General features: G+C 31.2%; 1 protein-coding gene across 2 annotated transcripts in view; it reads right to left on the reverse strand.

The window, feature by feature from the left end:
* Window positions 1–11,422: 11,422 nt before the first annotated feature.
* LOC114340580 (la-related protein 1B) overlaps window positions 11,423–21,732 on the reverse strand; it is a 241,811-nt gene continuing 231,501 nt past the window's right edge. For both annotated transcript variants that reach the window (XM_028291346.2, XM_028291345.2), the window contains one exon: window positions 11,423–19,248. The gene's annotated coding sequence lies outside the window, so the exon portion shown is untranslated. The remainder of the gene's footprint in view (window positions 19,249–21,732) is intronic.

Genomic DNA, 21,732 nt, shown 5'->3' on the forward strand with positions numbered 1-21,732 from the left:
AGGAAACCCATTAGCTCCGGAAGATATATAAACTACTGGTCATATCATAAGCACAATACAAAAATCAATCTTATAAAACAAATGAAAAATAGAATCTTACAAATTTCAGATCAGTCGTTCCATAATAAAAACTTAAAACTCATTCGTCAGCTCTTCCTAGACAACTCATACCCAAACACACTAATTACTAAACTACTATTTAACACAACTAATGATACATTACCCGGGACACAAACCAACCCTGTTCACATACCACAAAACATTAATCCCACAATAGACACAACCGACGCTATATTAACCCCACGTAAATACTTTAAATTACCGTTCATACAAGACTTAACACCGAAACTTACACGAATTTTTAAATCAGTTGACGAGAATATAAAAATAGCCAATTACACAGTTCTAACAATCGGTTCCATTTTCACTAAGATCAAAGACAAAACACCTACAGACCAGTTATCGAATATCGTCTATTGTATTCCTTGTGCAAGTTGCAACAAACAATACATTGGACAGACAAATAGACATCTTAAAGGCCGCATTGCGTCACATAAAAGTGACAGTAGACTATACCCTGATAGATGCTCCCTTGCAAAACACGTACATGACGAACAACATATAATCAACTATAATGAAACAAAGATCCTTGCAATGGAAAATAACCTCAACAAAAGACTCTTCCTTGAGATGGCATTTATCACCCAAACTGATTACTTGATAAATAAGAAATCAGATGTCGAGCATCTGAGTGAGATTTACGCTTATTTACTAAATCTGGAAAAACAACATAAATTAACACACATCCTAAATAAATAACTAACATAACATAAAATATAATAATAAATTTCAAAACTAAGAGACAACCGGTATAGTAAACTTCAATTAAATAAGCCTCTGTGACATTAGTGACATGGAACTAATTATTTTCTCACATAAAATAGCAACATTCGATATTTGATATTCTGGTACTTAACCTTAATGACAGTCGATTAACAAACGTTTTTGTTTTGATTTTAAAGTGTATTGTGTTCGTCCTTTTATTATTGTGATAGTAAATTATACAATATTTATAATAATTCAATGGATATAGTACCAACTAAAGCTGTAACCCACACGGTCTCATACTGCAAAGTACTTGATGTTGAAGATCATTGCCACTAACCTCAATCAAGTAAGACATAATTAACAAAGAAATTGTATTATAAAAAAAAAAATGTACCATGTTTAAATATTTGTAGCTCTCATCTGATGATGACAATGAAAATTGTCGAAATATAATGATTTGTTGAACAGAGTATCACTTGGCTTTCAATCAGCTGCATACCCAATAACTTCAACCCCTTCTTGCCTACCAGATCAGCTGTTACCTTAGAGGATTTATATATATATATATATACAGTATGTCCCTGTAAGTTGTATCCATATGGAAAACTTTTTTATTATTAATTTTACGAAAAAAAGTTATTCTTTATAAAAAGCTCTGCATGATCCAAAACCTGAGATTTAACCATCAAATATCAAATTTTTTGAATATTATACGAGGTATGTCAAAAAGTTTGAATTTCACTCAAGAGTAAAGTAGCTTTATTTTTCACAATATTGAAAATTGCTATTATGAAAAGTTGTTTGGAATTAAAAACTGTATTCTAGTATGCAATTACATCCTTCTAATTGAAAAATTTTTTTTTTGAAAAATTATGGATAACTAACATTATTTTCAGTTATTTTAATTCAAATAGGTACCTCTTTTATTATTAATTTTACGAAAAAAGTGATTCTTAATAAAAAGTTCTGCATGGTCGAAAATCTAAAATACAACCATCTTTTGTCAAATTTTATCAATTTTATACGAGGTATGTCAAAAAATATGAATTTCGCTCAAGAGTAAAATACGTTTATTTTTCACAATACCGAAAATTGTTATAATGAAAAGTTATTTAGAATTAAAAACTATGTTTCAGTATGTAATTACATCCTTCTAATTGAAATATTCTGAACTATAAAGGTACTTTACTTTTGATCTAAATTTATTTTTTTGACATAACTCGTATAAAATTGATAAAATTTTGATATAAGATGGTTGTATTTTAAGTTTTAGACCATCCAGAACTTTTTATTAAGAATCACTTTTTTTCGTAAAATTAATAATATAAGAGTTATCAGAATTGAAATAACTGAAAAAATAATGAGATCCATAATTTTTCAAAAAAAATGTTTTTTCAATTAGAAGGATGTAATTGCATATTAGAATATAGTTTTTAATTCCAAACAACTTTTCATAACAGCAATTTCCAATATTACGAAAAATAAAGCTACTTTACTCTTGAGTGAAATTCAAACTTTTTGACATACCTCGTATAATATTCAAAAAATTTGATATTTGATGGTTAAATCTTAGGTTTTGGACCATGCAGAGCTTTTTATAAAGAATAACTTTTTTTCGTAAAATTAATAATAAAAAAGTTTTCCATATGGATACAACTTACAGGGACATACTGTATATATACAGGGTGAGGCAGATAAAGGGCCCATAAGAAATATCTTGAGAACTAAAGGTAAGAGAACCATGAAAATTGGAATACAGGGGTTTTGAGGTATGAACTATTTAATGAAAATATTTTGGTCTCTTTGCTACTTCCGGTTATAACGGAAGTTGATTGTAACTTCGTTTTTTCAAATGGGACACCTTGTATATTTTTACATTTTTGGATTCTGCTCGATGTCTTCTTTCTTAAAATATGAGGTTTTGTAATATTATACAGGGTAGTTTAAAAGATAATTACGGTTTTTTATAAATTTTGTAGCAAACTTCACACCCTGTAGAATTGTACTGGTTTGATTTCAAAAACTCCATTTATGTTCAAGTGATTTTTGATATAGTCTATTATTATTAAAAATTATTAATATAACGAAATGTTTAATTTTAGTATACAGGGTTGGTCGAAACTCGGAATGAGTATTATCTGAGTTTTTGTTAAATGAAACACCCTGTATTTTAGTATTGTAATGAAATAATATTTTATAGTACTTTTTTATTTCTTAAGCATTCCCTATACCTTAATGCTTTAATTTGTAAGTTATTCGTAGTTCATTAAGCCAAACATTAATTGCAACAAAAATTACGTGAAATTTTATTAGGTTTGCCGTGAAAATATTCAATCATAAATAATGTTTCAAAAATAAATACATATTAATCTCGACTGACCCTTAATTTATTAATACTGGTTGATATATCAAAATAACTACGCAGTTAAGATTGTTGGTGTGTTTAATATTAATAAAAACATACAATATTCTATCTAGTTGGCTATGACTTTGACACTAAATATGCTTAAACATTTGCTTTGCTTAAAAATTCTACTATTTTTGAAGTTCCAGTTGCTTTGCTACCATTGCTAATATGAATTTTTCTAATGAGGAACTGATTCAGATGTTTTGTTGTTCTAGGAGAGCATAACAAATAAAAATGTGCTACTAGCAATAAGAATTTATGATCAGCAATTCCATGATAGATGACAACCAAAAAGAGAAACTTTTCAAAATTTACTAGAGCGGTTTCGACGAACTGGAAGTTTAGATTACGAGAAATCTGATCGAACCAAAACTATTTTAAATGATTAAAATGAATTAAATGTTAGTGTCACTGAGAATCTGCATATTAGTATGAACGTTCTCGTAATCTAAGTGTCTAGTACGTCGAAACTATTCTAATAAACTTTGAAAAGTTTCTCTTCTAAACTTTGAAAAGTTTCTCTTTTTTGCTGTCATCTATCAGGGAGATGCAGATGATAAATTCCTATTGCTAGTAGTACATTTTTGTTATACTCTCCTAAAACAAAAACTTTACTAATCAGTTCCCCATTACAAAAATTTATATTAGTAATTGTAACAAAGCAACTGGAACTATAAAAATAATATAATGTCTAATGTTTAATCAAGTTTAATGTCAAAGCCATAGCCAACTAATCAAGTGCAACGCCTCGCCGCTCGTGCGCGGACGCTACGTTGCTACACCGGCTGTCGGATGACAATAAAGGCGTAGCCCGCTATGCTCTAGTGGAGATGGGGGGTTCGTTGAGACTTCTCTTTTAACCTGAAATAGATATTAACTGGGCGCCAGGCAAGTTTGCCCCACGGCCCACGCCTAAAGTAGACTGCAACTCAAAACCTACCAAATTGTTGCAGTACCAATCATGTGGTGTATGGAACAAATGAAATTAAGCGATACCTCACGTAAAAATTATCTATTAATAATAAGTAAATAAGTAATAAATAAATTTAGTCCGTAAACATGCAAAAATTAACAAAAAATAATAAACTGAATAATAATAATACCATAATATTGAACAACCACAACAATAACCTACAAAGTAACTAGATGCGCCAAAGCAAATAGGGCTTCTAGCCCTCAAAATTAACCGAAAATTATAAGCGTCGCATGAGCTCAGGCGCAACCGCTGTAAAACAAAAAAAAAACAGTATAACAAACCGAAAACACACTAGGTACTATTCACAAATAAACTAAAATTAATAAACGCTAATGAACATAAACGTAAAAAAAAATAAATTAATCAAAATCCTTATCTTAATTCTATAGTGGGGTATCCAACGATGTATCCAATTCCAATTAGAAGAATAACCAGTAACATATCATCAACGTAAACAAACGATTTCAAACACAACAAAACTATGTAAATACTGAAAGAAGAAATCGGAAGTACTTAATTGGAAGTAAACGGAAATAAATCGGAATAAATGGAACTAAACGCAATCAATGGAATCAATGGAAACCCTAAAAGAGAAAAATAGTATTAGAATATCTCCTTGTATTTACACTAACATATTTTATAAAACTAAATCGAAAATTACTAAGTTAACGTGAACTGTCAAAATGACGTCTATTACTACAACAATTAATATTAAGAAAAATAAAAACTAAAAACTGACTGAAATGACGTCAGAGAAATAATTCTATTTGAGTAGCAATGTCAAATTAGAAAAAAATGAAAACTGTAAATTAATGTAGATTTCTTCAAAATGACGTCAGAGCAACGATTCAAATTCTATATCAATCAATAAATAAGAAAACAATAGGAGATCTTATACTAACCTTTGGCCAGAAGGGTTTTCCAGGGGGTACATATACAAAAAAACTCTTCTACTTCCCACAGAGTATTTCCAACAATAACTAGGTACTATCTACCCCTATCTATTTTGTGGTTTAAGGCCTAATAACTGCAATAGAAAAATAACTCTCAGAGAAACTCATAAATAAAAAGCTCGGAAATCAACAATGCACTTATTGCAGCGCTTAAGAAATCGAATTAAGACATACCGGATGTTCTTTTCCTTCAGAATGGCTTCAGGAATCGTTACAGCGTATCTAAAATGGTGCTTTGAAAATAGGTCCCGTTTCATACGGTGTGAACTTGACAACTACACAAAATGTACCTACAATACTACAATATGCCAAGTTCAATTAACATAATTTCAGGCCGATATCCCCAATGAGGGCGATCTATGCAAGATCAATTGCCTGAAAACTTATGTTCCAAGTAGCACCCCAATTTTAGAATTCGACGACTGTCAAAGTGACTTACCGTAACGTATCCATGACAACCCTTGCCAAATTCAAAATCTGCTATTTCGATTATTTATTTAAGAAAATAGGAGAAATGTGGGAAACGATATGGAAAAGTGGAATCATTTATTAAAAAAAATAATATTGAGACGGTTGAATTTTTAAAACGTAACACAAGTTTAGTGTCAAAGCCATAGCCAACTGGCTAGAATATGGTTTGTTTTTATTTAAATGGTTTAATGGTATGGTTTAATTAATATTTTATTCACCATCATCTTACAACGTAGTCATTTTGGTATCTTATCCAATATTAATAAATTAAGGATCATTCTAGATTAACATGTATTTATTTTCACAAAATTATTTATGATTGATTATTTTCACGGTAAACTTAATAAAATTTCACGTAATTTTTGTTGCAATTAATGTTTGGCTTAAAGAACTACGAATACCATACAACTTAAAGCAGTTAGGTATAGGGAATGCTTTAGAAATAAAAAATTACTATAAAATATCATTTCATTACAATACTAAAATACAGGGTGTTCCATTTAATAAAACTCAAATAATACTCATTCCGAGTTTCGACCAACCCTGTATACTAAAATTAAACATTTCGCTATATTAATAATTTTTAATAATAATAGACTCTATTAAAAATCACTTGAACATAAATGGAGTTTTTGATATCAAATCAGTACAATTCTACAGGGTGTGAAGTTTGCTACAAAATTTATAAAAAACTGTAATTATCTTTTAAACTACCCTATATAATATTATAAAACCTCATATTTTAAGAAAGAAGACATCAAGCAGAATCCAAAAATGTTAAAATATAGAGGGTGTCCCATTTAAAAAAAAACGAAGTTACAATCAACTTCCGGTATAACCGGAAGTAGCAAAGAGACCAAAATATTTTCGTTAAATAGTTCATACCTCAAAACCCCTGTATTCCAATTTTCATGATTCTCTTACCTTTAGTTCTCGAGATATTTCTAATAGGCCCTTTTAGCTGCCTCACCCTTATATGTTACACTTGAAGTTTCGAAGATATATATATATATATATATATATATATATATATATATATATATATATATATATATATATATATATATATATATATATATATACAGTGCTGTTTTTGTGACGGTACGCGCCGGTACGCCGTACCGGCACCTTTAGGGACAAAAAATAAAAAAAAACAACCAAATTATAGACGAATTCCTGAATTTTTTCCTTGCTCCCAAATAGCTTTAAAACGCCCTTATTGAGGCTAAATATAAAAAGATTTCCCGGGGACAGACCCCCCTTATGAACGCTCCCCAGACCCCCGGAACATACCGTACCGGAACCTCTATTGTTACAAAAACAGCACTGTATATATATATATATATATATATATATATATATATATATATATATATATATATATATATATATATATATATATACAAACAAGTGGTTTATTAGGGTTGCAGTCAGAAGTTTGGCCAGGATATCAAAGAAACACTCTTTTGACTTTTTGTCTAGCTTTCGGGGTTGTTTGACCCCTTTATCAAGACTCTGTAATATAAAACAAAAATGTAAGTATTTTAAAATATTACATTGTTTTAGTAAACCTACTAGTCGTTGAGATTATTAAAAAGAAGCTTGATGATGCTCAACATTTCAAATTAACACAAATATTGAAAACAGAAGACAAAAGACACAATACATTTTAAAATTATTGAATAATTAGCAGAAATACAATAATTATTCTGTCATGTTGACCTATTGGTAATGTAAGTCAAAAACTCTGACACATAGAGAACAGAAAGAAGAAACAATCAAATTAAAAAGTATCAAATTAAAAAGTAATTAAGTGTTATGATTATTGTGGTTCTTTTTAAAACATTCAATATTTGTGTTAATTTGAAATGTTGAGCATCATCAAGCTTCTTTTTAACAATCTCAACGACTAGTAGGTTTACTAAAACAATGTAATATTTTAAAATACTTACATTTTTGTTTTATATTACAGAGTCTAGATAAAGGGGTCAAACAACCCCGAAAGCTAGACAAAAAGTCAAAAGAGTGTTTCTTTGATATCCTGGCCAAACTTCTGACTGCAACCCTAATAAACCACTTGTTTGTTGATATTGACAGTTGATATATCCAGTATTTCTTAATATATATATATATATATATATATATATATATATATATATATATATATATATATATATATATATATATATATATATATATGAAAGAACGACGATTGCATTTTATTACACTTCGACCACCACCGGTATTCTACACGACGTGTTTCGCAGGTTATGTCAACCGCTCGTCAGGAACACCTAGGTGAGTGGTCGAAGAGGAATAAAATGCATGGGGCCTTCCTGGTAATAATAAAATACCAGACTTCAGTACACTAAGTACGACATCTATATGAAATAATCGAAAAGATTTCTCTGGTGTACAGAAGAAATCTTTTCCGTAGCGGCCGTGACCATGTGAATTCAAAGTCTTGATAAAAGACTATGAAACGACAAAAGATACCTCTTTGTATCACAGATTTGTCTACAAAGCCACGTTATTCGCTACGCATTCCTCAATAACGGAGAAACCGTGATAATAGGAAAGAACGGCGATTGTATTTTATTACACTTCGACTACCACCGGTATTCTACACGACGTGTTTCGCAGGTTATGTCAACCGCTCGTCAGGAACACCTAGGTGAGTGGTCGAAGAGGAATAACATGCATGGGGCCTTCCTGGTAATAATAAAATACCAGACTTCAGTACACTAGGTACGACATCTATATGGACTAATCGAAAAGATTTCTCTGGTGTACAGAAGAAATCTTTTCCGTAGCGGCCGTGACCATGTGAATTCAAAGTCTTGATTCGACCACTCACCTAGGTGTTCCTGACGAGCGGTTGATATAACCTGCGAAACACGTCGTGTAGAATACCGGTGGTGGTCGAAGTGTAATAAAATGCAATCGCCGTTCTTTCCTATTATCACGGTTTCTCCGTTATTGAGGAATGCGTAGCGAATAACGTGGCTTTGTAGACAAATCTGTGATACAAAGAGGTATCTTTTGTCGTTTCATAGTCTTTTATCAAGACTTTGAATTCACATGGTCACGGCCGCTACGGAAAAGATTTCTTCTGTACACCAGAGAAATCTTTTCGATTAGTTCATATAGATGTCGTACCTAGTGTACTGAAGTCTGGTATTTTATTATTACCAGGAAGGCCCCATGCATTTTATTCCTCTTCGACCACTCACCTAGGTGTTCCTGACGAGCGGTTGACATAACCTGCGAAACACGTCGTGTAGAATACCGGTGGTGGTCGAAGTGTAATAAAATGCAATCGCCGTTCTTTCCTATTATCACGGTTTCTCCGTTATTGAGGAATGCGTAGCGAATAACGTGGCTTTGTAGACAAATCTGTGATACAAAGAGGTATCTTTAGTCGTTTCATAGTCTTTTATCAAGACTTTGAATTCACATGGTCACGGCCGCTACGGAAAAGATTTCTTCTGTACACCAGAGAAATCTTTTCGATTATTTCATATAATATATATATATATATATATATATATATATATATATATATATATATATATATATATATATATATTGTTATGATCTGCTTCTTATTAATTTTATATTAATTATTATTTATTTGATTAATTATTTAATTGTCGCAAATCATACATAAAAAATGAATAAAACTCTCGGTGCCTTTTTATACTATTAAAAAAAATCCAAATTATCTCACGTTATACTTATCTTCTCTCGTGGGTTCAGTATCTTTTAGTTGATCCTAATCGGTATAAAATAAGGAAAAGAAATAAAGCAAAATATTAAAATAAAAATACAGAATTGTCTTTTATTTATCAAAATCAATACTCTAAAATCTATCAAATCTAAAAACCTGTGGACACAGATGTCCGAATGAAATTTTTTACCACTTAAATTTATTATAGTTAAAAAAAACAATTTATCGGTTTGTTCCCGATGACTTTGGTAAAACAAACTAAACAAAACAAATTTATGTATTCGCAAGATTAGCTATACTTCCTATTTACTTTTAGAAATATTGGAATTTTAATTCATATGCTTTTTACTCAAAATTTTAGTTTCCGAACATAAAAATATCTTTCACATAAGTTGACTGACCTTTTGCTTCAATCACTCTGATGTCTTCTCGTGACCCAAAACAGCTCTCCCTCGTTGACTATGTTAAAGGCTACTCATCAAAGCCCTCTCCGTTCTCCAGCTTCAAAACTATCAGCATACCAGCACCAATTCTCCAACAAGCCGGGCCTCTTTTGACACGTACTCGATTCAAACAAAACTCCAAAAATTCTCTGCTCTCCTTCTCACAATAATACAGAATCAAAGAGGTATTTCGTCTCAATTTCATCTGTCTCTCGTTCCACTTTTCAACACTATTCTCCACTATCAAACAACCACTGGTATTTGCTAACTACTTATCCACCAAAACGTCGACCGCTCCTCAGCGCTGCCAAATAACATACTGACTTCTTTTTCAAACTCTCTCAATCATTCAAACTACCTTTCCCCTTCCAACTTGCCAAGCATCATAAACAATCTTTTCCATTCGACAAACAGTCTTTTTCAAAATTATTCCGACCATCCTAATTACTTTCGGGGAAACTCTACAACATTTACTCGGGTTGAAACAAATATTAAAATTCCAAACTTTCTTTTTTAAAACCACTTTTCTCTCAAAAATGATAATTACATCCAGCTGTGGATTCTATAGTTTCCGTAGTAAACAACTTTCTCCATTTTAAACCTAAATACATCGTCCTTTTCACTTTAATTATTCACAAAAGTCTTTAATGGTTCATCGGAAAGCTCATTAAAAGAGAAATCCACTTACATCCAAACTAAATTCTAATAAATATTTACAGCTCAATATACAGGGTGTATCAAATTTGTGCCCGCGTTATTTAAAAAAAATTTAATTTAATTTTCATTTTGCTTTTGATTGATAAAATTGAAAACACAATAATATATATATATATATATATATATATATATATATATATATATATATATATATATATATATATATATATATATATATATATATATATAAATTAAAGTCAGAATTTGGTATTAGATTTGAGAGTAAACTAAATGTAAGCCCAAATACTTACGACGTCGGGATAGTATCACGAGGTTTTTTCCTGGTTTTCCCTCGTGATTTACTATGGAATCTCTAGCGCGAGAATTTTACTGCCACCGTTGCATTTGGTTGTCTTTTTAAAGACAGATCACAAGCTATGATGTTTTGTGGCGGATATTCTTGAGTTGGGTTGATTTCATATAATCGAATGAACTATCTTTTAGTAAAGTCGTCCCAGGAACGCAACTCATCAATATTGGCAATATCATTTTAAAGTCTTCTACTTTAAAATGTATAATACATGTCTGAATTTTCAATATAAATGAGTCAAATTAAATAAATTATTAGAAGAATTTTTTACTAAGCAACAAAATTTTTGTTTAATTTAGTATTATTCGGTATTTTGACGACACCTGACTTGGGCGTCGAAACGTTAATAAAATCATTTTTCTGGTAAAATTGTGGCTTATTTCCCATTGAAAATAGTCGATTATAAAATTGCCACAAGGAAATAGCTTCAGAACAACATTAGTTACATAACACCGACTGCAAAAGCATACACTTCTTCATTTGTCCATTCCTCTTTAGTAATATTAGTGTAGAAGTCAATTTTACTGGTTTTATGAAAAGCTGAATAGGGATAGGAAATGGTTTCAGCAAGGGATATAGAAACACAGTTGTTGTCTTACATCTTATTATTTACATAAAGATATGAAATCTAAAGAAACACATATTTTCGCTATCCTTCTAGAAAAAATATAATTTGGCATAGGAACAGAACTGATTTTTAGTAACCAATGCTTAATAAGTAACTTGTTGTTCAACAACTGATAGAGTTCTGTAGAACTGTTCTGTAAAAATCTTTAATAATGATAAACTTTTTTTGGTTTTTTAGAATTTTATTATTTTTTTGTGTTACTGGAAGACAAATTGCGTACTATTCTTCCACAACGAACTTTACAAACTAACTTATATATACTTAAATGCAAAGGAATAAGCAAAACACTAAGTTACACCCATTATCACATTTTTTTCTTTAATTTCTTGCCCATAAAACTCAAAATATCCCAGCGAAAAACCGCTAGACCAATTATTTCAGAATCTTAACCTTACTATTAGACAACTAAAGTCTCACGTGGAGATACCGAACCTTTCCAAATAAACGCCTTACAACGCACGTAAAAATTCTTCTATTCTCTTTCAGTTTTTTTATGTTTGTTAAATTTTACGATATAACTTTGTATATTGGCAGCATGTATCCAACAATTATTTTCCAAAAACCATGTACAACGTATTTTGTTTAATACATTTTGAAGATAAAAGTTTTATTTTAATATAATTTCTTGCAAAAAATATAAAGTGTGAGTCATTAGAAAAAATTTAAATGTAGTATGATTCACATATTATTTTGGATAAATGCCTAATCAGGCTATATAAAAAGTCAACCTAAATAAAAAATTAATCTGTGAACCCCACATACCAAATGTCATGACAAAATTCGCACTTTTAGTTTCTTCATTATTTGTAGTCATGAGATGACCCTAAATGGGCTGTCCAGAGATGCAACATCTCCGGACTTGCATCTCGGGACAGATCATTTAGGGTCCTGACTACAAAATATTGAAGAAACTAAAAGTAAGAATTTTGTCATGAAATTTGGTATGTGGGGATAGAATATTTGGAACAACTTTTTCAAATAACTTTTTTCGATATCTCTAACGCCAAGCAAAATATCGAAAATTTACCCTGTTTGTGGAGTCGCAGTAGGTTTGCGTTTAAAATTTAAATTTCAGTTGACTATCTTAAAAAAAGTAAGCATTCAACCTGTATGACTGCAAAACTTCAAATCTTTATTTATTTTGATAGCCGAAATATAGGGCTGTCTTCATCTTAAATCCGACACACTGTACATTTTACACGTGACTTTATTTTTGGAAGGTTCGACAGTTCCATGCCTCTGTAATAATACGTATCGACTTTAATAGTCCAAAGTGTTGGTAACAAAAAAATTATTTAACCTAAGATAACAATCAATCAATCTAAAATATAGTTAATATAATAGATCTGTGGAAAACAGAATGGTTATCGGTGATAAAATAAAAAAACTAAACAGTCGAAGTTTTAACAGTATAAAAAGTGAAAATAAAGATAACTTTCAATAGTTGTTGTGAAACAGTCACTTTTGTGTTATTTAGTCTTAGTTTGAAGACACCGGCCATTTCTGTATTGATCGGGCAAAAAATTATTTTATGATTATATAAATAATTTTATGCTAACACACAAAATTAAAAATAGTTTTTAACAGATAACTATAAGGCCCCTTTGGTCCGCAACTGGGCAAGGAGGACTAAAACTAATAATAAAACATAATAGAGTATCTTAAAACAAAAAAAAAAAGAAAAACATGAAATTTAAAACAAAGAAAAAGCTATTTACGCTCCTTTAGTGCTGAAAATTTTGTAAAAACAGGTTAATTTAAACAATTAGGAATATTTTCATAAGACTCGAGGTACTTTTGTTAAGTAGAGAAATACTTGAAATGAAGTATTCATTATTATTCCTATTTGCAGAAGTCAATACTAAAATGAAACTATGTATACGACATTTTTATTATAACGTAAAAATAAATTTTAAATGACATAGAATAACTAATATTATTTGACGCATGTGAAAATGGTTGGAACGCTTTTATAAGTTTGGCTTATCATTTCGCTATATCCACATTTTCTTCAGAAGTATATCGCGAAAATAATTCACGTACTCAACATATCCAGAGGTGACAACTACTAACGAAAACTTTCGTCCATGGAGACGTTGAGTTACTAGATTACTAATGCTAACTATTATACTGTTCAAATTAATTGTGACAAACATGTTTCTCTGGTCTGAGTTAGTATGTGATTACCAGTGAGTACCGGTCTCGAACCGCCTCAAACTGGTTATATCTGCCTAGAGGCAATGTGATAGATCGATATTGACTATAATTTGCTCATTTGACTACTTTTGCTTATTCAAAGATGTATAGTGTGTCTGCGTAACTTGGAACCATATGGGAAATCTTTTAATATCAATTTTACGAAAAAAAGTAATTCTTTATAAAGTGCTTTGCATAGTCTAAAACCTCAGACGCAATCATCAGATATCAAATTTTATCAACAGTATACGAGGTATGTCAAAAAATAAGAATTTCGCTCAATATCGAAAATTGTTATTGAGAACAGTTGTTTGTAATTAAAAATTATGTTATAATCTGCATTTAAACTCTTCTAATTGAATTTTTTTTGCAAATGTTCCCCAAATCGCGGACACCCAACTCCTTTTTAATTATGCTAGCTCCGGTATTATTAATTTTACGAAATAAAGTTATTCTTTATAAAAAGTTCCACGTAGTATAACAACCAAGATACAATTATAAGATATTAAATTTTGTCAATTTTATACGAGGTATTTAAAAAAATATGAATTTCGCTGAAGAGTAAAGTACCTTTATTTTTCACAATATTGAAATTTGTTATTATAAGTTGTTCAAAATTAAAAACTATATTTCAATATGCAATTGCATCCTTCTAGTTGAAATATTGTGAACTATAAAGGTATTTTACTCCTGAGCGAAATTCATATTTTTTGACATACCTCGTATAAAATTGAAAAAAATTGATATCTTATGATTGCAGCTTAGTTTTTTGACTATTCGGACATTTTTATAAAGAACAATTTTTCCGCAAAATTAACAATAAGGGAGTTATCTTCAATAAAAATGATGTTGGGTATCCGTAATTTGAGGAAATTTTTCAAAAGAAATTCAAATTAAAAAAATTCAATTTTTTTCAATTAGAAAAATGCATTTTATAACATAATTTTTAATTGCAGACAACTTTTTTTAATAACAATTTTCGATATTTGTAAAACATAAAGGCACTTTACTCTTGAGCGAAATTTATATTTTTGGACATACCTCGTATATTATTGATAAAATTTGATATCTGATGATTGCATCTTAGGTTTTAGACTATGCAGAGCACTTTATGAAGAATAACTTTTTTTCGTAAAAGATATTAAAAAAGTTTCCCATATGGTTCCAAGTTACGCAGACACACTGTATATGATATAGAGCACATTTTGTTAGACAGAGTAAAGGTGAACTTCTGCGATGAGATCATACCCAAAAGATTGTAAGATACCCTCCTAAACAGATGCTTTGCTGTTTTTTTTTTACAACAAATGGCACTGGAAGCTCAGTTCCTAATAAAGGTATGACCAATTCTGCCAAATACATTCAGAAGCATTGTTGCATTCATGGAAACATTTGACGAAACATTTCAACATGACTTGGCCCCTTGTTACCATTAGAAATTGGTATAGCCTTTTATGCGAGAAAATAAAGCAAAGGTGTTGGATTGGCCTGATAATTCAACAGACCTAAGTCTCATTGATAACTTATGGCATATTCCTAAGAAACGTTCAGCTAAGGTAAATTGCACTACAAAAGAAAAAATTATAACAAGTGATATACAAGTGTGGTTCCACGATGATGAAGTCAAGAACATGTGCGCTGAACTGGTGAAGTTTATTCCAAGATATATTGAAGAGACCATTTATGCTGAAGGAGGACATACGTAGTACTAATATATAGATTTGTTAATCTACATGGTAGGTAATGATTAAAAGCTGATGTTTTAGAATTTTTTTCATTTGTCGCAATGAATTTGAACAGTATATCATCTGTGATACAATCATAAAGAAATATAGCAAATATTAAGTAATAATCAATCATAAATGGTACACCAATGATATTGTCCAAACTTTTATGATAATGTACCACTTCCGTTTGGTCTTTATGATCGCCAATGACAAATATTGATTTATTGAGCAAAATACTTTCTATCGGAAAGCCCAGTACAATTAATATAAAAAGCTAAATGTTTTAACATTCACAATATATGCTTATACCTGGCAACCTTATGTTTAAACAAAATTTCCTGCTACACAATATTCTGTGTTAGGAAATCAGATATTTATTGCTGGCTGTATAAAGGAAAATCTTAAGATGGTACATAATTTTGTCGAAAAAAAGGTAACTAGCATTTTAGTGTACACATTTTCCAATACAACTAGCTATTTTATATATCTATATGTTACAATAATTTTAAAACTGCTCGTGCTGTGGTAGAGTGGTATTTTAAAAAATGCAGTTACAATATTTGATTTTATAAATTACCTGAATTGTCTAATAATGTACAGTTTTCTTCCCATTCAATTATACTATACTTTATATGCACACGTTCAGATTTTTAAATGCCTTGAAGATCATTTAAATTATTTTTTAAAACCAACTTTTTGCAAACCTTTTCAGTTCTTGTTGCATCAAAGTTTGCTACTATTAAGGGCAAAGAAATCGATTATTAGGCAAACTAAATGATAAAATGGACTCTTCTGGCTTGTAGCGTCCTTTGTAATAATGAGCTAAATAACAAATCAATTATAATAAAATAACAAATGTAGTCATAAAACATAAATTACTCAAAAACAAAAATAACGTCATTAAAACAACTCAAATAATCTTCAAAATACGTGAGAATGTATAATGATTTTGATTCACTGAGTACACGAAAAGAAAAAGAACCAAAAACAAATATAACAGCTGACTACAACTAAAAATACAAATTATAACTAATAGGGAACGACAGAAAAGTCTCACATCTCGAGATTTGATCGCTCGCTTGCAAAAACAAGCTTCACCTGACATGTCATGGTATATTCTAAAGTGGCAGAAGTAAATATAACGGAATCAAATTGTACATTTTAATAAAGCTGAATCTAAATCTAAGTATATAAAACGACACTGCAATATAATTTTAAACAATATGTCAAAATATAAAAATTACCTTTATACATTAGCCAAAAATTTATATAATAGTACGTAAATTGTTAAGAAACTATTTAGAAGAGTAGGTACATATTTAATGATCATTTTTGTTATATTCTATTTATTCAATAAAATCAAATAAAATATGGTCAAAGTTACTAAAGAATATCAATCCACTAAAAGTATCAAATTTCAAAAATTATTATTCGTCCATAAAGAAATATAAAATATGACTAGATTTCACTGCACTTTGGACTACAAGAATCATTTTTAAAATAGATCAGTTACTTTAACCCTTTTTCAACAAATGGCTAATACCAATCGTTTCAAATAAAATATAAGTCAGATATTTCCGTCCATGCAAAAACCCTTCACGATATTCCTGCAAAAATGAGCACCGACGAAGTTAGGTGATATCTGAAGATAGGCTCATAGAACCCACGCGGACTGATAACAAACAAGAACATCCTAGACGAAATAAACAGGATGGAAATGAGTATATGTAGTTGCAATTCAAGAAACAAAGCTCAAAGGACGTGAACGTAAAGTTTCCTGGAACTATATGCACAAAAATGACTGCAGGTCAAAGCCATGGGGACAAGCAATCATGGTGAAGATAGAAAATACACACAATTGCCGATACCAGCGGGACTCAATACCATGGAAGCAACTTCGATATCAGTCCAAATGAGACAAACCACAATAAGAATCACGTCAGCATACGTCAGACCCAGAGATCCCCTATCCGACTAAGATGCATTCTTCAAGGGAGGCAACAATCTACCCACTCACCTAGACATAGCTATAACGAAGAATCTATGAATCCAGACAGAAATACAGTCGCTGAGCACACCAGAAATAGAGGTAGAGGAGATAATAACCGAGAGCTAAGGGAACCGATTATGGAGAAGACCAGAGCAAAGAGGCAGAAGAACAAAAGGTAAGGAGACAAGAATAAGAAACAATATAGGAAACCAATGCTATTCTACATGAAGAAAACGGCATGGTATACACCACCAAAGACAAAGCCGAAGTTATGAGAACCAGCCTAGAAAGACATGTGTTCCATAAACTATCACCAACAAGAAAATTCATGATTTAAAGAGGAAGCCGAAGAAGACTACTACAGAAGACCGGTCGAAGCAGAAGATCCACTAATGAAACACACGGCTAATGGATTAATCCACAGTCAAAGAAAACCGAAAGCACACACACCACTTAAACACACATCCTCAAAAGAAATGAGCAACCTGATGCGGAAAAATCACCAAAGAAAGCACCTGGACTGGATTGGACGAAGCGACCAACAGGGCTTTAAAATATCTCCCAGTGAAAGCAGTCGTTTATCTGACCAACATAATGAAAGCACTGATAAGATTCAGAAAATTCCCTAATCGATAGAAAGAAGCTCATGTAATCACAATACATAAACCAGGGAAAAACAATATTTTTTTGTGACAATATATTCGTCTACTAACATGTTTAACATGCAAACTGAAAACCCCTATGATGCTTATTTTCACTCACGGAAAAATCCAAAATTCCTCTATGAACTAGTGCAAAAGTATGTACACCAAATGTTTAAAAACCAGTGTGGCCTCTAGAAAGGGTTAATAAGTATTGGCCAGATATTTTGAGCAACTAATATTTTAACCAACCAATATCTATCTATCCAACTATAATCTACTCTTAAGTAAAATTGTCGATATTTTAATTTTTTGGCAATATCGCAAAAATGTTGAAATCCCCACTACGTTAAAATTTAAACGACTAATTAATTTCTCTTGTAAATCACAAACCTTTAGGACTAAGAATAAATGATCATTGGGTACTGGGTATTGGGCTACTGGGTATTTTCCCATTGATTTTGTTAAGAATAAATGATTACGAATTGTTTTAATACAATTTTACATGTATAATATTATAAGAGTCAAAGTGGTTGTTGTTTTTATATAAGGTGAGCGATTCACCGAGTCAGAATGAGTCGAAATGTGAGTCACTTGTAGAAGTTCCCTCAATAAAAACAAGCTGTTGTAGTTGTAACTATATGAACACATTGTATGAACATTTTGTGTGTGAATGAAATTTTGGTATTTTCAAAAACATCAGTACAATTGCAGCACAATTACATTGTAATAAAATAGCTTTCCGTTCACGTAGACAATGTATGTACAAATTAGATGTTATTAAAATTACAAATTATAAGTGAAATCAAATTAATAAAAAGCACAAATGAACATTTTCGAAAAGTAAAAATTATTTACACAAACGAGTTTTTTCAAAGATCATTTTTAGTCATTTTAGCTACAATCAAATATAGGTACTAATGAGTTTCACAAACCGATACGATTCTAGAGCCACTGAAATTCAGTTGTTCTGTTTGATTTCACTCTACTCATAATGGTGTTACTAGAAAAGTACGAAAAAATTATAAAATTGTAAAATATTTTCGGTAATGGCACCAATAACACACGTTTAAAAGCTAAGGCTTTTTACAATAGTGTTCTTAAAGTACCCAAATTAATTTTTATGTTTTTGGAAATCAAACCTCCAATTATGATAACGATAATCTAAATGGTGGTGGATCACATCTGGTTAAATCTTTAGGCGTTGATTTCCAGATTTATTTAAAATAGCCTGAAACAAAATAATTTATTTGAAATATTATTTCACTATACGAATATATATTATAATGAATAACACATTCGCTGCCACTTATTTTAGTCACTTTCGTATGGAGCCAATACGAAAAGAACCCTATTTAATACCACAGGTTATGAACGCCAAAAGCCGACAGTGGCACCTGACTCAAGCAGCATAAAACGCCCTTTGGCGCCGGTGGCAGCGAATGTATTAAGAACAAAAGATCACCAATAAGAAATTATAATTTATATTTAAATTTAACGTTCGAATTACTAGTCCTTGTGTGAGGCCACTCCCGTATGAAAAAATTTCTGATTTGATTTCTTTGCGGATTCCTGTACAGTAATGTTCCCTCTAAACAAATATGAAAGGTGCCGGGCGAAATTTTTGGGCAGAAATTGTTTAAACAATTTTTTTAAACAAATTCTAAACATCACCATTTTTTGACCCGTAAAATATTTTTTTAGTGTTTTGGGCTATTTAAACAAAAAAGGTCTGTTACAATTTTTCTCAACAGTTGATAGTTTTCCAGTAATAAACAAATTAAAATCTGAAAAATACAAAAATAAGGATTTTTGTGGCTTGAAAATTCATATGTAAAGTATTATTCTTGAAGTTGCCAAGAGCCTAAATTGAAGTTTAAACATTCAGTTTCAAGATCGGCACAGGCACTGTGTTTCTCAAATGCTGAATATGCGTGCCCCATTTGGGACAGATCTGCCCACACCGAACAAGTTGATACTGCGCTAAATGAGACATGCAGGATAGTAACGGGGTGTATGAAACCAACGCCACTCTCAAAACTATTATAAAGCAGCGGGTTTTGCAGAACCCTCAACACGCAGAGGCGTTGCAGAGCACATCGAGAAAATTAAACAGATCGCGGACGAGCGGCATGCCTAGTGTGACCAACTCCAATTTAGTCGAATTCGGGACAAGACTGAAAAAACTACCTAAAATCCGGGACTTTTCAATGAAAATCGGGCCATTTTTTTTAATATAAAACTATAATATCATTTTATTGATTATTTAACATTTTTATGTTGACAAATTTTTTTTTATGGAATGGGTTGTAATGATAATTACATTTTTGTTAGTTTCTGACGTTTCGACTTCCAATCCGGAAATCGTTCTCAAAAAACGAAAAATTGGAAAATCAATTAATGTTGGATTTCCATGTAAATTCAACCTTGGGTTAAAATATAATTATCATTATTTGATATTCATGTTTTTAAATCGTCTTTTCAGAAGACGATAATTAAAATACAGAAACCGGAAAAAGTAAAGAGTTTGAGTTTTCGTAGAACTATAATACGACGATATAAAATGCATGCGTTTTGGATGTGGTATTAGTATTATAACAGTCCAGAAATTGTCGACTTTTTTTCGTACCACCAATTCAATCTGATGTGAATTCTTAAAAGAATGATGTATTAAAAATTTCAAAATGGAATTTCACCGAAACGTTGAAAATTCGGATGGCCCGGAAGCCTTGTCCGGGACGCCGGGACACGACTTCGTAATTCGGGCAATGTCCCGGATTTTTCGGGCTAGTTGGTCACACTAGGCATGCCCTATACAAAGCTTGAACACCACGAAAGCGACTAAAATCCAGAAAAAGCTTCCTTGGAACAATGAAGGATGAACCGCCTGAGTACTTTCCTCTTACCCAGGTTCAAACCGGCCAGTCTCCAGACTTTAAACCGTGGAAAACTATGAATAGGATAAGAACGGGGGTCGCTCCAGTATAATCAAACATGGTAAAATGGGAGAAAATAGACCAAGATGATGTGAACTGTGACTGTGGAGCAACACAAAATATGGAACATCTTCTTACATGCAGAAACTGTCCCCATCGGTGTACCCTCGAAAATTTGTGGCTCGCTAACAAAGATGGCACCGACGTAGCCCGATACTCGGCTAAAATTCTATGAATGACATGTCTGGACACGATAAAGTAAAGTAAGTTTCAAGATTCTGACGAGTAATCGGGGCTTTTTCAATTTAGATAGTTTTTTTTAATTGTTAATTATGCGCGTCAACTCGACATGTAAGTCGCACTATATGGTCTGCTCTGTCGCACTATATAATTGGCATATTTAATTAGCACAATGGCAATAACTAAGTGAGTAAATAAATAAATTATTAAAAAAAAGCTATGTTAATAATAAATTACAAAATTGTAATAAACGTCAAGCATTTGTTGGTAATTTTTTGCACAATTACGTATAATATGTAAAGGTGCGACGCGCAGTGGCCTAGCCTCAGTGGCTTAAAATTCGAGTTGAAGCGCATAATTAATAATTAAAAAACAACGGTCTATATTGAAATAAGTCCCGATTACTCGTCAGAATCTTGAAACGTTGACGGACAATGTATAAGCAAGTGTTGTGACACTATAATATGTATTTTGCAAAGTAGAATAGGGGAAAATGCAACGTCTACTATAGATGTTGTGTCACATACATCAATGGAAAT

Source organism: Diabrotica virgifera, chromosome 10 (assembly GCF_917563875.1).
Source record: "Diabrotica virgifera virgifera chromosome 10, PGI_DIABVI_V3a".
NCBI classification, from domain to species: domain Eukaryota; kingdom Metazoa; phylum Arthropoda; class Insecta; order Coleoptera; family Chrysomelidae; genus Diabrotica; species Diabrotica virgifera.